Raw genomic sequence first — 18,383 nt, 5'->3', positions numbered from 1 at the left:
GCCCTGGCCTCATAACAGTCTTTTGCTCAGGGCAGAAGTACCCTCAGCAGTTTGTGCCACTGGAGTTGGTATGGGCACAGGCAGAGGTGACAATGAGTGACTGCATACTCTTGGGGTGTCCTGAGTGAGGCCACCAGGGTGGCCAGCTGGCACTCATCCTTCCTGTGGGTGCCAGAGGGCCATGGCATGACTCCTGGAGAGATGGGCACCTGGAGGGAGGTCAAGGTGGCTCATCCCTATGCGGCCTGCATGTGATGGTGCCTTCCTGTGTGTTTGGCCATGGAGTGCGTAGCCTAGCACAAATCCAGCAGCACCTGCTGGACCAAGGTCTCCATGGTGGTTTCCAACCTTCCCATGGTGGCCTTGAGGCACTCGCATGTCGGAGCCATGACATCAGACAGAACGTGGACAGACTCCTCCATCATGTGATCTACACTGGCGAGTGACTATCGAAGCTCTACTCAATGTTCCGTTGCCTCCTTTTACATCTCCACCAATGAGCTGACAGCTGCTTCCAGAGGCTCATCATCTGACTGAGACTGAGCAGGGGGTTGGTCTTCAGCAGTCCTCTGAGTACCGGAGACCTGGGCCGTCTCTGCCTCCGACTGCTGCGGGGACAGGTCAGTGAGGTGTTCTCCAGAAAGAGAGCCTGAGTCCAACCTTGAACTATGTCCCACTGAGGTGTGTCTGTGCTGGTGGAGGGTGCAGCAGGGCACGGTAACAGTTCTTCCTGAGCCCTCTCACTCTCAGACATGCTTCAAGGGCTTGGAGTGCTGCTGGGCTGGCTAGCTGTCCACAGTCTGCTGGTAGCTACAAAAGACAAAAGGATATTTTTAGTGGATGAACTGAAGTTAATTCAGAGTATATTGCACTCAATGTGAATTGCAGGATTGGGTGAAGTGATGGAATTGAGATCCGTACGAGGTTGTTGGGAAAGGCCAAGCTCTGCATCGCCACAAAATGGATCCCTGTCCTTGCTGGCGAGCTCTGCAAGCAGCCTCCTCTAACACTGAGGCCAATGATTGCTGCTATCCCTCCCACTGTTTGAGCTCACACCCACTTGTTGTATTCAAGTTTGGCCTGTATAGGGACAAAAGAAAAGGGATGAGAGGGGATGGAGTAGAGGCTGTGTGAAGTCCATTTCCCCTGTGTTTGGAGCCGGAGCAACAAAGGTGATGGGATGGTGTTGGAAACATGTTGTTGAGCATGAGTGCTGTTGATAGGTGTCCTGTGCTAATGGATGTGTGAGATCCGTGAAGAGAGTAGCGTTTAGGACTTGATATCATGTTGAGAGTTTGATAGAGGAGACAGCTGAGAGAGGACTTACCTTGGCAGAGTGGATGAGATCATTCATCTACTTCCTGAGCTGGATGGCGTTTAGTGGACAGGTGACAGTCATGCTGACCTCCTGGGCAACGGCCTCCCAGGCTGGAGAGGTGAGGTTGATATGCTTCTTTGAGCCATCTCTGGGGCAGAGGGCATACCAGTGGATCCAGGCTCCCGAATAAGGACCAGGAGGGTCCTGGCAGTGAAGACTAGGGTGTTGTCTTTTTCTTGGAGCTGTTTGCTTTTTTTGCCTGTGTTGCTGACATCCTGCACTGTCTGGTGAAGAAAGGTGGGTTGGAGAGAGCGACATGAGTGTGCTGGACTGGTGTTTAACTATGCCACCTGACCTCCAAACCCATTAGCTGAGGGCGGGCAGACAAATCAGCTGCCAGGCTGCCAGGAGATTCAGGGGGCAACTTCCCTCTGCATAATTAATGAGATTCCAAGCACAGAATCTGGTGCGGGATCCCCCACAATGCCGCACAATTATTCAGATTTAACTTGGCACTTTCACTCAGGGGCTTTTCCAGCATTAATTTCTGCCTTTTGGACATCTTATTGCATATTGTGACACAGGAAGGATTCCACCTCAACCTCAAACATGACTTAACCTTCTCTGCTGCATCTCTTCCAACAGAATACTTAGGTTTTCTTCATCAAACGGGAAAAAGGGTACGGATCAGTCCTTTTGCACTGGGAATAATAGCACTGCTTTGTAGCTGATGCCCTCTGAGTGTGATAATGACTGACAAACATAGAGCTGCTTACACAGTTGGAAATGTATAGGAAGCATATTGAAATTAGAATCAGTAGTTGACCTGACTGAATCATATTACCCAATCTGCAAGCATGGAATCTCAGATGTAGACAAATGTCCTGGTGTCATTTCAACCCGGAAGACTGAATCGTCCCTAGTAGACGGATAGAAACATTGAAGCATAGAAACTAGAAGCAGGAGGAGGCCATTCAGCCCTTCGAGTCTGCTCCACCATTCACCTTGATCATGGCTGGTCATCGAATTCAATGTCCTGATCCCCCCTTCCTCCCATATCCCTGGATCCCTTTAGCTGCAAAAACTATATCTAATTTCTTCTTGAAATCATAAATTTTGAAAGAAAACCCAAAGAAGTTTGTTACTAATAGATTTTTAAATTAATTCAACAAATTGTTCAATGGTGCTTTTATGTCACTAATTTTGCCACGATATAAAACAATGTTAGATGCACGAAAGCACAAAATGCAAAACCCTGTCGTACTGTTAGGAGTCATGTCGAATTCAAAGTTCCACTAAATGCAAAAGAAGTTCCTTCCAGGAAGCAGTCTCAGCCTTTATAGGTTTCACACCAGCTACTGTATACTGACAGCCTGATTTTAATCCAGGACTTTTCCTTGTCGACTTAATCTCTTCCTTGTTCTTTTTAAGGATTTGACTTTTTGCTGGTTGCGCAGCCATTGGTCACTCTGCGGTAGGTCCTTGAAATATCTGTCACTGTGAACGTACAAACATACGGAAAAGGAAGAGAAGTAGGCCGCTTGGCCCCTCAGGCCTGGTCTGCCATTCAATAAAATCATGGTTAATCTGTTTATGTTGACTTCCACTTCCCCATCCACCCCTGATTACATTTGATTCCCTTGCTCAGCAAGAATCTATCCCCTTCTGCCTTAAAAATAGTCGGTGATCCTGCTTCCTCTGCCTTCTAAGGCAAAGAGTTGCAAATTCACACAACCTTCTAAGAGAAAAAAAACTCTTCATCTCTATCCAATAAGGGTGACCCCTAATTTTAAAACAGTGCCCCCTACTTCTGAGCTTACTGACAACAGGGAACCCTTTCAAAGTCCTCCTTGTCAATACTGTTCAGGATCTTATGTACTTCAATAAAGTCACCCGTCACTCTTATATATAAGTCCTGACAGTGAGTGCTGACAGGCTTGTCAATCATGGGAAAGCATTTCAGCGAAGCCAAGTTCTCTTTTAATATCTCCGTATAACTTTCTGTCCAGGTCATTATAGAAATATCAGGAGTAATTCTTCCCCATTGAAGCCAATTGTAGCTTCCATTTTTCTGCCTCAGCTAAGGTCATGTATCTGAATACAGACCAAGGATTAAATGACTGAGTTCCCTGGTCTACCGACTGAATTACTTCCTGGACAATCTCTTTAAACAATCAAGTCGTAGTGCCAAGCTAAGTGCATAAGTATATTGAAGCAGAGTTTTCTGAACTCAATTGTCAATGTTTTGAAGGTGAGGCAACAGCTCATACTACTGCCAGCGCACTCCTCATATGAAAATATAAGCTGCTAAAAGCGCGGCTCAGGTGCTGTCTACATATTGCATTCTCTAGGCACATCCCCAGCTCCTGTGGCAATCACAACATAATCAATGGTTTTATTTCTGTTGTTCATTTTCTGCTTTAAGTCCCATTCGATAAGTCCATAGAGCCTGTTAAGTACAATACAATTCCCAAGGTTAAGGACCATTTATTTCTTTTACTTAAGGTTATTATGAAACATTCAACAATTTACAAAAGCAAAAAGAAAAATAAAACTGACCTTGCTGTACCGTGCTATACTCAACTGTAAAGAGAGATCGGCTTGACAGAGTCGCCACAGGAAATAATATTTTATTCAAATATAAGAACAGTCCAGCAAAAACTCAAAACCATCACAGTGAGAAAAAAGAATGATAATTTGTCACTCCAAAGAATGATCCCTTATCAATGAAAGAGTTTTCTCACTAGGAACTGAGTACCAAATATTCCAATCACTTTCCCGAAATTTGAGTGATTTCAAAATAAACCTGGTATTTCTTTGCATTTAAAAAAATCCTTCTGGGTATATTTTTCTGATATAATCTTATTTTGATTGAAACCTATGGAAACATAGTGAGAGAAGTGGATACTCAGTGAGACTTTGATGTCCTCGTGCATTAGTCGCTGAAAGTTAGCACACATACAGCAGACAGTAAAGAAGGTAAATAGTATGTTGGCTTTCATAGCGAGAGGATTTGAGTATAAGAATAGGAATGTTTTACTGCAATCATATAGGGCATTGGTGAGGCCACACATGGAGTGCAGTCTTGGTGAATTTATCTGAGGAAGGATGTCCTTGCTATAGAGGGAGTGCTAGAAGGTTTACAAGGCTGATTCCTGAGATGGCAGGACTAAGTCAGTTATGATTCTATTCATTGGCGTTTAGAAGAGTGAGAGGGGATCACATGGAAACTACTAAAATTCTAACAGGGTTAGACAGGGTAGATTCAGAAACAATGTTCCCAATGGTGGGGGGTGTCCAAAACTAGGGGTCATAGTTTGAGGATAAGGGGTAAACCTTTTAGAACTGAGATGAGGAAAAATTTCTTCACCCAGAAAGTGGTGAATGTGTGGAATTCACTGCCACAGAAAGTAGTCAAGGTCAAAACGTTGTGCGATTTCAAGAAGGAATTAGATGTAGCTCTTAGGGCTAAAAGGACCAAGGGATATGGGGGGAAGGCCGGATCAGGATATTGAATTTGATGATCAGCCATGATCAAAATGAATGGTAGAGTGAGCTCGAAGGGCCAAATGGCCTACTCCTGCTTCTAGTTTCTATGTTTCTATGTTTGATAGTCACTTACTGCTTTGAATCTTCCTCTAGCAAGAAGTTTTGATATGCCTGACTGAAGTCCGGTTTTGAAATCATCTTGCCTCCTGCTAGGGTTGAAAACAGACCTTCTACCCTGGGCAATGGATAAGCTTCCAGCTTGGAAATCTGATTAATGATAAATTGGTAATCCCTAAATATACACACAGTACCACACTATAATAATTGGAGCTGCCCAAGATGAGAACTGAATGGGCTCAATGATTCCAAGCCTCTGCAGCACTCCAAATCCTCCTCCACTTTGTCTTTCATGGCATAGGGCACTGTCCTCAGTTTATAGAAGTGAAGATTAGCCTGTGGATCTACAAACAACTGAGCTGTCGTGCAGAGTTTGTCTTTGAAAACCTCAGGGTATTTCTGAATGACATCCTCTGTCAGTTTTGTGTGGTTTATCTCACCCCAGTTCAACTAAATTTGTTTTGAGCCAGTCACACCCTGGTAGATTCGGACCATGCCCTTTTACCACCAGGAGCTGTGCTCTTGCTTCTTGGCTGTTATATGCAAAGTCCACTGCTAAAACTCCAAACAATGATTTAGTCTTGCTGGTGTATTTCCGGAGGTTGATGAGGTGGGACCGTAATGTCCCGCCGGCTTGAATGGGAGCAAGATTTCAATGATTATCTTGGCAGCGATCTCAAGATGGACAGCTTGATCTCAGGAAAGGCCCACTGCTGACCACTTAAGAACCTGACAGGCGGGCAAGACGACTGTCGCCTGGATTAAATTCTGCCCCAAGTGTGCAATTGATGATCAGCAGTGCTTGTTAGGCCTCTTAGATGGAAAGCTGCACAAGAATAATGAGGCTAAATAAAGATATAGATGCAAAATTAATTTGAAATTAAGTAGAGGTAAAAGTATACAAATTTTTGGTATCAGTGGACAGCAGTAGTTGGCCATTAGTTGATCAGTTTGTTGCACTTCTATGAAGTAACTTGTGATGAACTTGTATTTGTGATAAATTTGCATAAATGATTAGTGAAGGAAATTGGAAGCTTAAAGTAAATAGAATTGTCACAGACAACTTTAAGTTGTCACCTTTTATTGCCCATGATCATTTATATGTGTATGTGAGTGTGTTTTCTTACCCTTGGATTGTTTGAATCAATCTTATATAAACCAGCCACTTGCTTTTATATTTTTAAAAAATGAAAAATGTTATTTCTTTGCACCCTCTGCTTCACTCCCTCTCAAACGTACACACACAAACTAGATACAGATAAAGATAAACACAATACTTACAAAAATGGAATAGATGTCAGTCTCTTTTTCCATGCAGGTCAGTTATTTGATAGTCATGTAGTTCCATTGTCTGAAGTGAAGGCTTTGAAATTGCAGATATGTTTCAGCAGTGACACTGGTTCCCATGGTCATTCTTCAGGACGTTGGTTTTCTCAGGTAAACTTGAAGATGGAACGAGATGGGGGGAGAGCAATTCTTTATTTTTCTTTTAAGGAACTGTGGGGTAACACTTCTTTGTGACACTTGGTTGATTATAGCAGTTTAGTGGCTATGTTTGTTGATCCCTCTCTCCCTGTGTGCTGAAGTTCTGAAATGGAGATTTGTCTTGCAGTTCTGTCTCTGTAATACATTTGTCTACAGGGAGTAAAGATGGCTACTCTATCATGTGAGCCCGTAGCAAATGCCAAATTATCCTCCAAACAAGGCATTAGAATAATTTTAACTACAATCTGAATTCCTATCCACCAGCTGCAGTGGCTTTTCACACTTTAAAATTTGTTTATTGTCACAAGTTGGCTTACAGTAACACTGCAATGAATTTACAGTGAAAATCCCCCAGTCACCACACTCCGGCACCTATTCAGGTACACTGAGGGAGAAATTAGCACGGCCAATGCACTTAACCAGCATGTCTTGCGGACTGTTTGAGGAAACCAGAGCAACCGGAGGAAACCCATGCAGACACGGTGAGAATGTACAGACTTCGTACAGACAGTAACCCAAGCCAGGAATCAGACCTGGGTCTCTGACGGTGTGAGACAGCAGTGCCACTATCTTTTGCGTTTGGAGAAAGGCCATCAGAGGCAATAGCTTCTATTTTTACCTGTGAAACATCCATTGAATTCTGAGGTGTTTTTCATGCCTGGAAATGTCCTTTGTCTCCTTGGGCGGTAAATGGTAGTTGTCAAATTCACAAGAGGTAGTGACTTCATCAGAGTCCATTTTGAGTCCGTGGGTTTTTTTTAGAAAGTAACATTGTAAAATACAGTTGTCATGAGCCATAATCGTCGTGACAAACTACAGTGTCAAAATTGCTAAATGAAATGTATGCAAAGGAAGTTAATTTGTCTAAATAAAAAGAAAGCAAATAGCTGCACTGATCAGAAGAAAACATAGCAAGCATAGCTCAAATCTAATCAAATTGCATTCTAAATGAACAACTGCCAGTGTTAAGACCCAAACCAGAAACTCCAAGGTATTTTGTGATGTTCGCCCAGACCCTAAGTTTTACATTTGATTTTGGCATTGGTGAGCATAATGTGTTTCACTCCAGATATGATTCCAGTGACCCACTGGGACGCTTTTTATCAAACAAAGTTTATTTAAAACACAGCTAGAATATAACAAGAATTAGCATAACTTTACCAATTACAGGACTTAAACGTGACACAGCATAACTCTTAATGTCTCTGTCGTTCCAATTTAAAAGTAACCCCATTGGTGTACACCTTTCTACAGAATTAGTTAGCATTAAAACAAATATGTTCATGTAATATGAGATTTCTAGCTTTCTAACAGCAATGGACAGAAATTCAAACAGCAATTTTCAGAGAAGAATACAAACTCAAGGCAGCAAAACAGAGAAGTAAACATAGTCTCTCGCATCCTCCTGTCTTTAGACTTTGGAAATAGGGAAGGATTCCTCTCTCCCTGCAGCTCCAAACAGTAACACCCAGACAACAGAATTTCCTACTCCAGAGAGAGGAAAACAAGGCACTGCTCTCTGTCTCAAGTCCAAACAGCATCTGAAAAACCAAGCTGAAATTCTCAGTGAAAACATAGCTGTCCCCAGTCATATGACCTGACCTGTTATTTGTCCCAACCAGGTTTTACACTGCTATCCCAGGGGAACATTAAAAACAACAGAACACTGCGTTAGTTCAGATTAAACAAACATGATAGCAATTATATTGCTTCAGTAAAAATAGAGGACACCGGCTGCAGGCAAAATGGCTCTGACAAAGTGCCAGTGACTGCTAGAAACATCCTGCAGAGAAACATGATTAAAATACATTTCTTAAAGGCACAGTATCATCACAGCCAGTTAGGCTTGCAAATTTGCATTTCTAATAGTATATGAACAGTGAGCACAAATATTGGTGTGATCTGAGAACTCCCCTTGTTACAATCGGGGAAGCAATGAGCTGCATCCCCTTTTATTCAACCTCCAGTTTGTCATGACAAACGGTTTCTAAAAAATATTGGGCGGAATCTCACGCGAATTTGGTTCCAGCACAAATAAAGGAATGATTTCCGTCAATTCCACCATCGGGGATTTCTGACCGAATCTTATGCCTCATTCGGAAACATTTTTATGCACACGAGAATCACACTGCGCACTTGGCGTGCTTCCTCTGATTCACCCACGCCATTACAACTTAGTCACTGTGGGGATCCATATAAACGGCTTCCCAGTTTGTTCCTGATCTATCCCAGGGATGGCAGCCAAGAAGTCCGCACCTCACTTTCCAGAGGGAGCCCTGAGCAGACTGCTGGATGGTATGCAGCAGAGGCGGGATGCAATCTATCCCCGCTCCAGAAAAAAGTCTTCCAGCAAGCTCACCATCTCTGCCTGGGATGCAGTAGCAGCTCTTGTGAGTGCCAGCTCACTTCAATAGAGGACAGGGCAGCTGTGTCAGAAGAAGATGAATGATCTCTTCGCTCAGCCAGGGTAAGTGAACAACCTCCAGTTTCTCACTGGATCACCTTGCACATCCCTCCCATTGTCAACACCATCTCTCACTCAGCCACCTTGGGGGCTTCCAACACCAGTCGCGAGCCCTCCTCCCACCTCCCAAATCAGCATGTTCCCCTCTATTAGCTGCCATGTTCCTCACACTCCAACTCCCACTCAAGCCCGCGCCTGCTACACCTCATCATCACCATCTTCGATCTCGCGACTCCCGCCTACACTCTCCTTATCTGTGTCATTGCAGTACAAACCTAACCACAACAAGTGTGAGTGGGCGCAGCCAGCTAGAGTCATGCCAAGGCTCAGAACTCTCATGCCTTTCAAGGAGAGAGCCCTCAAGCTGGCCGGAGGAGGAAGAACGCATCTGCATGAATGATGAAGTGGGGGCAGCAGACAAATGTGAGAATCCTCAAGAAATGCCATCATTCCTGAACTCTCAAGTAAGTTAGCAACATTCCATCTGTTATTCCCTGTAATGCACTTACGCCATCTCCCTTCTCTTGCAGGCAAGGCAACCCTGCTGGCCAAACCATCCTTGCAGCACCTGGACCCGCTGCACATGAGCAGCTCCAAGGGATATGTTTGTGACTCCATCTTGGAAGAGGTACCACAGCTTTCACCTACACCAGCACCACTACAGATACACACACCTCTGTAGGTTTGCTAAGTGGGAAGACTTCTGGGACACTCACTCGTGAACACCTCACAGCTGAAGATCCACAACAGGCAGAGGCAGAGATGTCCCAAGGAACCAGCAATCAAATAGATGCCGGAAGCCAGGGCTCTGCTGAGCCCAGGGCCAATGATGTGAACCTGGGTCCAGTCAACCCAGAGTTGATGGAACTGCAAAGGCAGAGTCTCAAGCATCAAGAGGTATGACAGCATCCCTTTGAACTGTAAGGCCAACAGGAGGAGTCCAATTGCCTTCTGTCCGAGGAGATAGCACATCAAGGTCAACACTGCAAGGGTGGCATCCATGGTAGAGACCTTAGCGCAAGCCATGTGCTCCGAGACAGATATCTACACCATCGTTCAGCTCATGACCTCCATGTCTGAAGGTGTGAGGTCCATGGTGCAGTCAAGTGAGAATTCATGAGTGTCTGCGTCAGTGGATGGTGGAGCATCTGGACCTCATTCCAGCTGCCCCTCTATCCCATATGGGAGACTGGGGCCATCGGGAACCCGAAGGAATAAGGATCATCTGGGACACAACCCAAGGAGACACTGAGCATGTCCAGCTCAACCACCACCCGCCCCCTCCTTGTGAGCGACTAACCTCCAGCTCCACACACCGAGGAGGGCAGCACTGCAACACCCGTGCTGCCCAAAAGCAGGCCAGGACCCATAAAGTCCGGGCCCACAGGAGACACCCGTCAAGGTCATCTCAGGCGGCAAGGCATGGAAATCTCAGGTGTGGATTCTGGGGAAGCATCTAGATGTAGATGTAAGGAAGGGTAAGAAGTTGCAGGACCTAGTTGGCACAGCTGAAAATAGATACAAGTGTAGAAAGGTCACCACTGTATCTAGTTCTAGAATAAATATTCACTCTGTTCACCAACCGAGCCTCCACCGTGTTATTTGATGCTGAAAGCTAGGTAAACCTTTGCACACACCCAGTGCTTCATCCCTGATGAGTGTGAGAATGGCTGTGCATTATCTCTCCCACACTGAAGATACTATAGATGCTCAGCTGCAGGCAACCCCCATCCCGGCAAAAACCCCGGGAAAACTTTCCCACATCTCTATTCACTGGAGGGACACTCACCCTTCCTGTCCACCCTCATCAAGGCACTTGAAGAGTGCAACATTGCACAGTGTGCCAGAGGCCAAGGGAGCCCACTTCGGGTGAAAGATGAAACTGAAAAGCTGAGCAGTTACCCCAAAGGGGCCTGCAGTACCTGATGCTCATCTTAATCCATCCATGAAGCCCACAATGTGCCTGTTCATTGGCAGGGCACATGCAGCTCTCGGTTAGGCAGGAGTCGGACACATCACTGAGGATGAGAGGAGCATTGCCCTGTCCTCGCTGCAAATCATCATCATTCTCCCACAGGGTCGGGTCAATGGCTTTGGTCCCCTGCCCAGGAAGACATGCCACTTTGGTTGGATGATGCTGGCACCACATTTCTTGTTTTACCTGACACCTACGGGGGGTGGGGGGATCTTAACACAAGCTGCTATTACGCATCCCCAAAATAACAATTTATAAGGACCTCTTTTGCTTGGTGGCCCATTCTGGCCCTATCCGGCCTTCCTCCTCCTCCTTGGTTTTATCATGCCCACTTCTCTCCTCAACATCCTTCTCATCCGAGGAGATGTGGTGCTTGCCCATCACCTCTGGTTCCTGGTGGTCTCCCCTCTGCAGCGCTAAGTTGTGGACCTTGCAGTACACCACAGTAAGGGAGACTTCTGGGGGCTTTGCTGTAGGGCACCCCCTGACGAGTCCAGGCACTGGAACTGCAGCTTCAACAATCTAATTGCCTGCTCCACCAACAAGCGCGTTGAACTTGCAGCCTCATTGTATTGACTTTCTGCTGGTGTTTGTGGTCTCTGCACTGACACCATCAGCCATATCCTGAATGGGTACCCCTTGACCCTGAGGAGTCATTCCTCTTGCGGCTGATCTTCCTCAAAGACAGCTGGTGTTTGCGAGTACCTCAAGATGTAACTATCATGGGTATTCCCCAGGAAACGGGCACACACCTGCGTGATGCGCATTGTGTTGCAGAGGAATTGCACGTTGAGGGAGTGGAATCTCTTGCGGTTTATGAATGTTGCCACTTGCCGCAATGCTGATTAAAGAGCCATGTGGGTGCAGTTAATGATGCCTTTCCCCCGGGGCATCCCTGCTGTGAGGGAAAAACCCATGGTCCTGGTGTCCTGGCTTGCCTGATCCCATCCAAGTTCATAAATGTCTCTGCCCTTGCATACCGGGCATCTGTAATCTCCGTGATAAATTTGTGAGTGGCAGACTGGAAGATGCTGCAGGCGTTCTCCCTCTCATTCTCTGCATGGGTTTCCTTTGGGTGCTCCAGTTTTCTCCCACAGTCCATAGATGTGCAGATTAGATGAATCGATCATGCTAAATTGCTCTTAGTTTCCCAAGATGTGCAGGTTAGATGGGATTAGCCATGGTAAATATGTGGGATTAAAGGGATAGGGTGGAGGGAAGAGACCTGGGTAGGATACTCTGTCAGACAGTTGGTGCGGACTTGATGGGCCAAATGGCCTCTTCTGCACTGTAACAATTTTATGATTCTATGATGGCTGGCCATGTGACATAACATGCCAAAGGCACTTAAGAAACCTCATCCCTTTAATGAATCAAAGGTATTTGTGCAGGAGCATTAGTAAACTGCTCCTTTGTAATCCCATAGGCAAGTATCCTGAATGTAGGAGGGGAAGCATCAAAGCTGAAAAAAAACCGAGGTCGAGGGCTAGTTCTGAACTGTCCTGGACCAATCCAAACATCAATCGATCAGACTACTTGTGAAGCCACTTGTTGACTTATTTCTGTAAGAGAGGGAGATCCAAAGGAGTGGTGCAGTGAGGACTAAAGATTAATATAATGATTATCTTATTCCAATTGCTTTCTCCTTCATATTTTTTGCAATATCTAGATAATGGAGTACTTTACTATCGAAAGTATTCCCTGCAGGCTTACCTTCTACTTAAAAAGATCAGAAGAACTTCTCTTTGTTCTATATCTGCTCTTAACAGCTGTCAAGAACACCCCATGAGCATCACAGTGTTTTACACATCAGAATTATATTAAAAGCAAAACCTGTGAAAGTGACAAGTTTATTCATCCCGTTTCCAAACATATTAAACCAGTGTCACAACAGTAAAATCAAAGGGGGGGAGGGGGGGGGGCGGGAATAGCCAACTCTGAGCTTTTAACCTTTGAGTTATTTTACTCTATATCACTTTGCACATTATTTTAAAAGCCTATAATTAAATCAAGGTGAATACATCTGTCTGAATCAAAAACTAAAATAAATATGATGAGGTAGACTATTTTTAAGTTTACTAATTAGCGTCACAAATAAGCTAACATTAGCACTGCAATGAAACTATTGTGAAAATCTGCTCATCGCCACACTCCGGTGCCTGTTCGGGTACACGAAGGGAAAATTTAGCATGGCCAATACACTTAATTAAGACATCTTTTGCACTTTGGAGGAAACCAGAGCAGGTGGAGGAAACCTACGCAAACACCGGGTGAACATGCAGACTCTGCACAGATAGTGACCCAAGCCAGGAATCAAATTCTGGTCCCTGGCACTGCGAGGCAGCAATGCTAACCACTGTGCGACTGTGCTGCCCCAGTAGCTTTCTGCTACTCTATGCCAATAATGCTAGTGCAATTTTGAAGGCATTGGCCAAACCAGTGCAAAACAATAAGGGGGTTGAAAATATAATGAAAGATATCCATGATCAAGTTTCTGTGATCTTTTATGTTGGCTTAAGATCAGACCAGCCAAATCTACCATGGTTACAATATTAGCCATGTCCCCAGGTCGGCAGTGCAAGTTTCCACTGGTTTATCAGATTAAGTTCTTCCAATTGTACGGCACTGTGGCAGAGTGGTTAGCACTGCTGCCTTACAACACCAGGGATCCAGGTTCAATGCCCAGTTTGGGTCACTGTCTGTGCAGTGTCTGCATGTTCTCCCTGTGTTTCCTCCCACAGTCTGAAAGGCGTGTTAGTTCGGTGCAGCGGCCATGCTAAATTTTTCCTCAGTGTACCTGAACAGGTGCCGGAGTGTGACGACTCGGGATTTTTCACAGTAATTTCATTGCCGTGTTAATGTTAGCCTACTTGTGACACTAATCACTAAACTTAATTTTCCTAGGTATACAAACACCTTCAAAATTATTTTGCATGTTGAAAAATATATAATTTAGCTGAAAAATGAATTAGTGTGCATCAATGAAATTAGCCAATTGTTCAACTTAGTTTGATGAAAGTCCTTTTTGGTGGCAGACCGGATAATATTCCTCCAAAAACAAGATTTGCATGTTTATGATAAAAGTCATTTTCAGCTGTCTGAGTGAAACGGCACCAGTTATTTAATAATTTCATTATTTAAAAGCATGAATACTTCTTAATGCAAAGGGGAAAAAATGATTATGTTCCATGACTGTCCAATTATGTTGGCTCATGCAGAATAATTTGTGGTGACGCAAAACGATTTTCTTTGAATAATGAACTGTAACCTAACCAGCGGAAACTTCCCCGTCACATTCAGTTATAATTTAAGTTGCACAACTGGAATATATCAGGTCCTGTGGCTTCTAAAGCATGAAATCACATTATTAGGATAGTTTAGAAATGTTGGCACCACTTGGTGTTTTATTCAAACTATGGGTTCGGGCATGCAATTTTTTCATGTGGAACTTTTTTTTTACCATATGCTGCTTCTCTCTCGTGTCTCTTGGGCACAAAAGTAACTCAAAAACTAGAGTAAGAAGCCTCACAATACCAGGTTAAAGTCCAACAGGTTTATCTGGTGTTCTTATTTTTTTTGCTGATGGTGGGGTGGAACTTGTTGATATCATTGTGTAGTCGTTTCAATGATTCTTCGCTGTGAGTCCAAAGTAAGAAAATGTCATTGATGTATCTCGTGTATAGCGTTAGTTGAAGGTATTGTGAGGCTTCTTACTGTGCTCACCCCAGTCCAACGCTGGCATCCCCACATCATGGCTACCAAAAAGTAGAATCTTACAGTGCGGAAGAGTCCCTTTGGCCCATCTGCACCGACACATTAGAAACTCAAATCTAATCCCATCTGCCAGCACTTGGCGCTGAATGTTGGAGAACATTAAAAATGGGCAAACAGAGGCGAATAGGACCACCTGGAAGAAATGGTTTGAACCGGTAAGTGCATATTGTCAGCAAATGCAGGGAGAGGGCGGGGAAGCCAATAGTAAAACATTGATAATAAGTGCTGATGTTGTGTGTGTAGTGCGATTCCCAGTTTCGGGAAGAACCGGCTATTTTGTCATGAATTTTCAGCTCCAAACGGATGCAGGATGATCATTGAAGGGTACTCCCGTGGGATATCCGCCCCCCCCCCCCCCGCCCCATTCCAACTGCACAAGGCGTTGCAGGAACATTGGTCAGACTGTAGCCGCCGCTATGAACTCGTGTACTCAATACTTACCGAAGAAATTCAGATATTGCGAATCCCTCCTTCAAGTCTGCGGTCAGAAGAGGGCGGTGTTGAATCGGAAATCCTGGTTTCTCGGTTGTTACAGTAAGAAGTTTAACAACACCAGGTTGTTAACCAGACCTCTTGCTGTCACAAACGCGCGGAATATTCCGAGGCGACCAGACAGACCACAGTGAAGTGGCGAGACCCATAATTTCCCTAAATTCCGCCTTAGAAACTCCACTCCGCAACCGGAGAGCGTGGACAGGGATACTAACCTGCTGCTGATTTAACGTGGGGGAATTGGACCGCCGAATATTGTTAGCCTGATACTCATTTGGCAAAGCACATAAAAGAAATATGATAACCGGGACACAGTGTTATATTTATCAGAAGCATATTGAGTTGGTGCGTGGTATCTTGGTCTGAAATCAGACATTCAGCCCAACCAATTGTACTTTTAGGGAGTTAAGTTTCCTTCTATAATGAGAGTCACTTTAACAGGACTATCTGATTCAGCTTCAGAGATGGATACATAGTTGGTCCGTACTGCAACTTGCGACCTTTACTACATCCCATTCTCTGGGACGTCTGTTTAATGTCACAACTATTAAGTTAGCAGCAATGCATATTCTATCAACTCTGTTCTACAATCTTCATTGCAGTGTTAATGTAAACCTACTTGTGACACTAATAAATAAACATGTTTTTAAAATGAGATAATGTTGAGTGATTTTATTTGTAAAACATGGAAACATGTCATCGTGCGATTAAAGTAAGAATCACAGAGATTCCGAGTTGCAAACCGAATTATTTGGAGTGTAAGGGGACCATGTTCTTTACTTGCACCGTGCAGAAATCCTGTACTCGGCGCTGCAGGATCAAGGGTCCCTGCTGTTTTTACTTTATTCAAGATTAGATCACCGTTTTCTCTGCCAAAGCCGAGGAAATGCAAGCAACGCAGTGCTTGCCTACGTGCTGAGGGAGTAATGATGCATAAAGTCGCGGGTTTAAATCCGCATTTCCCCATCGCCTTTTTAAAAAAAACTTTTGACCATATTCATCACAAGAAGCTTGAATGAAGTTGACAGTTTCATTCAGGCGCTGTTTCTCGGTACAGCCGCAGTTCTATTAATCGCCCTCCTCCCTCCCTCCCTCTCATCACTCTTCCCTCCGTTTATTATGTGGCCGGTGTGACAAGCGAATGGGACCGAGAGGAAGATTCCCCCTCTCTTTGATATGCGACTGATCAAAAAAAGGCTGTCTGACTTTGTACTTCCCGGTTGGAGCCAAGCTCGCTACATCAGTTCGCCGGGGAAAAAAAGGTTGCAATGTGACATTTAGTTGTTGCAGTCACAAGTGGAACCTGCTTGTTAGAGATCCCACTAGGAGCAGATGTGTGCACCTACATTAAGTTCAGGATCATCTAGGCGCTGCTCTGAGAGGCTAGGGAGGGGAACGGGACGAGGTATTATGCAAATAGCCAGGGTGGAGCTGCCTGATGTGAGAGAGAGAGCAGATTAAAGCGATCTGAAAAAGGAGGCAGGGCTTTCGAGCTGATTCAGAAGTCAAGAAGTCTCCAAGTAAGAAGCCTCTGGCAATCTGATTACTAAGAGAACACCGGAGAAGATTAGCTTGCAGCGTCCAGTGCGGATTTTGACTGCTTTATTTCGTGTTCTCTCATTCTCTCTCTCTCTCTTTCTCTCCTGTTGGCTTCTATTTTACAAAGTATTTATTTTAAACAGAAAACCACAGCAGCAGCAGCTGAGGAAACTGCAGCGAGTTGAGTCTGTTGACCTGGAGTGTGAACGCAACCTTGAACTGTCACAGAGGAATCATCCTATCCGGCTCGACTGATTAACTTTTGATCGGTTCAAAATAAGCAATTGCAAGTTAGTTTTGGCTCGCACACAGCCTCAGTACAATTCCGGACCTGTTGGTAAACTGACAGCTGAGGTCAAAATGAAACGCTTGCGTTCTCCGAGGGAAAAAGCGAAGTGATAGAAACTTCACTGATCATTATCCATTTTTGTCAATCGGTAAACTGGACAGCTCGGATCCTGGGTGTGGGTAAGTGAATTTAAACTATTGTACCTTACTCCCCTCCACTGGGAATGCAGTTTGATCCGTCGCTTACATTTTAATGTGTGATTCTGTCTGGTCTGGTTGGGATCTAACCAAGCTCAGTCTGTCCCTGGGTCAGTCCAACTACTGGTAAATGACCCACCATCACAACAGATCCTGAACCGATGCTGTTTTCAATCCATCTTTTCAACAAACGTCGATTTCTAAGGGGAGGGGAAAGGAAAATTTGTCCCTCTGACTCAACACAAACAAAAGTGTTCCAACGAATGCCCGCGATACAGAGAGTCACCGAGGCCGAATTGGTTTAAGTTGCTTGCTTGATGATGATAAGGTGGTGTTTTATGGGGCTCCTTCAGTCTATAATTACGCGTTTTCTAGGTTTTCCTGAGACACATTTGGGAATCAGAGCTTCAGTGTACCCGAATAGGCGCTGGAGTGTTGCAATTAGGAGATTTTCACAGTAATTTCATTGCAGTGTTAATACTTGTGACACTAATAAATAAACTTAACAACCTTCGGGATAATCACTAAGAAGACATATTTCTGTAACTTTAAACGAGAATAACAATAATGCCTTTTTAAAAGTGAGGAACTATGATAGTGAAATGGTAGAAAAACATTCAGATTCCTGTCGGACCATGTATTTCAAACTTCGTTTTATTGTGCAACTACCCATTTGCTGCATCGACCATCATTGTGATGGAAAGTACCATTGTTGTGTTGGGAGTGCGGTGTCAGGTTGGTGTAAGGTTGGAGGACAGTGCAGGTGATGAGAGAGACAGCACTCATTCTCCACTGCTTCCCCCACCACCCCAGTCAGGGGGAAGCTCCTCCTTGCGGAGGCATGTTGTCCCCGTCACAATGTTCAAATTGTGCTGGTGTTTCACGCGAATCATTTCAGATTTCTTTACTTGAACACAGAAAGACCGTGCTGTTCGTTTCTAGCAGAAGTGAGTCCGAACTAACAATATCATTCAGACTAAAGATGTTCCGCCATCAACTTATTGAGCCGTGGACCTGAAGTGAATGCTGGCCAATCCACTTCAGTGGAATTGAAGCCTTAGCAGATTCCTATTGTGCCTGGCTGTCTTCCCGATTCGGGAGCTGATGCAAGTTGTTCTGGGCGTCTAGTGTTGATCACTTTGTATGCACGCTGACCTACATTCACAGTCGAATCCTGTTCTGTGCAATAGGTCAGAACAAGCAATCGAGTTAGCAGTTAACCAGGCTGTTGTATAACAGCTTGC

General features: G+C 44.6%; 1 protein-coding gene and 1 long non-coding RNA gene across 4 annotated transcripts in view; one reads left to right on the top strand and one right to left on the bottom strand.

Moving 5' to 3' along the window:
* Positions 1 to 18,383, bottom strand: part of LOC144499546 (uncharacterized) — a 155,392-nt gene that overhangs the window by 59,863 nt on the left and 77,146 nt on the right. The gene's annotated exons all lie outside the window — the stretch shown is intronic.
* Positions 16,611 to 18,383, top strand: part of slitrk6 (SLIT and NTRK-like family, member 6) — a 37,961-nt gene continuing 36,188 nt past the window's right edge. Inside the window, exon 1 of one of the 3 annotated variants that reach the window (XM_078221642.1) lies at positions 16,611 to 17,121. The gene's annotated coding sequence lies outside the window, so the exon portion shown is untranslated. The remainder of the gene's footprint in view (positions 17,122 to 18,383) is intronic. The other 2 variants (XM_078221640.1, XM_078221641.1) reach the window with 2 other exon arrangements.

Source organism: Mustelus asterias, chromosome 10, assembly GCF_964213995.1.
Source record: "Mustelus asterias chromosome 10, sMusAst1.hap1.1, whole genome shotgun sequence".
In the NCBI taxonomy this organism is placed as follows: Eukaryota; Metazoa; Chordata; class Chondrichthyes; order Carcharhiniformes; family Triakidae; genus Mustelus; species Mustelus asterias.
This window is presented reverse-complemented; position numbering and strand designations above follow the sequence as displayed.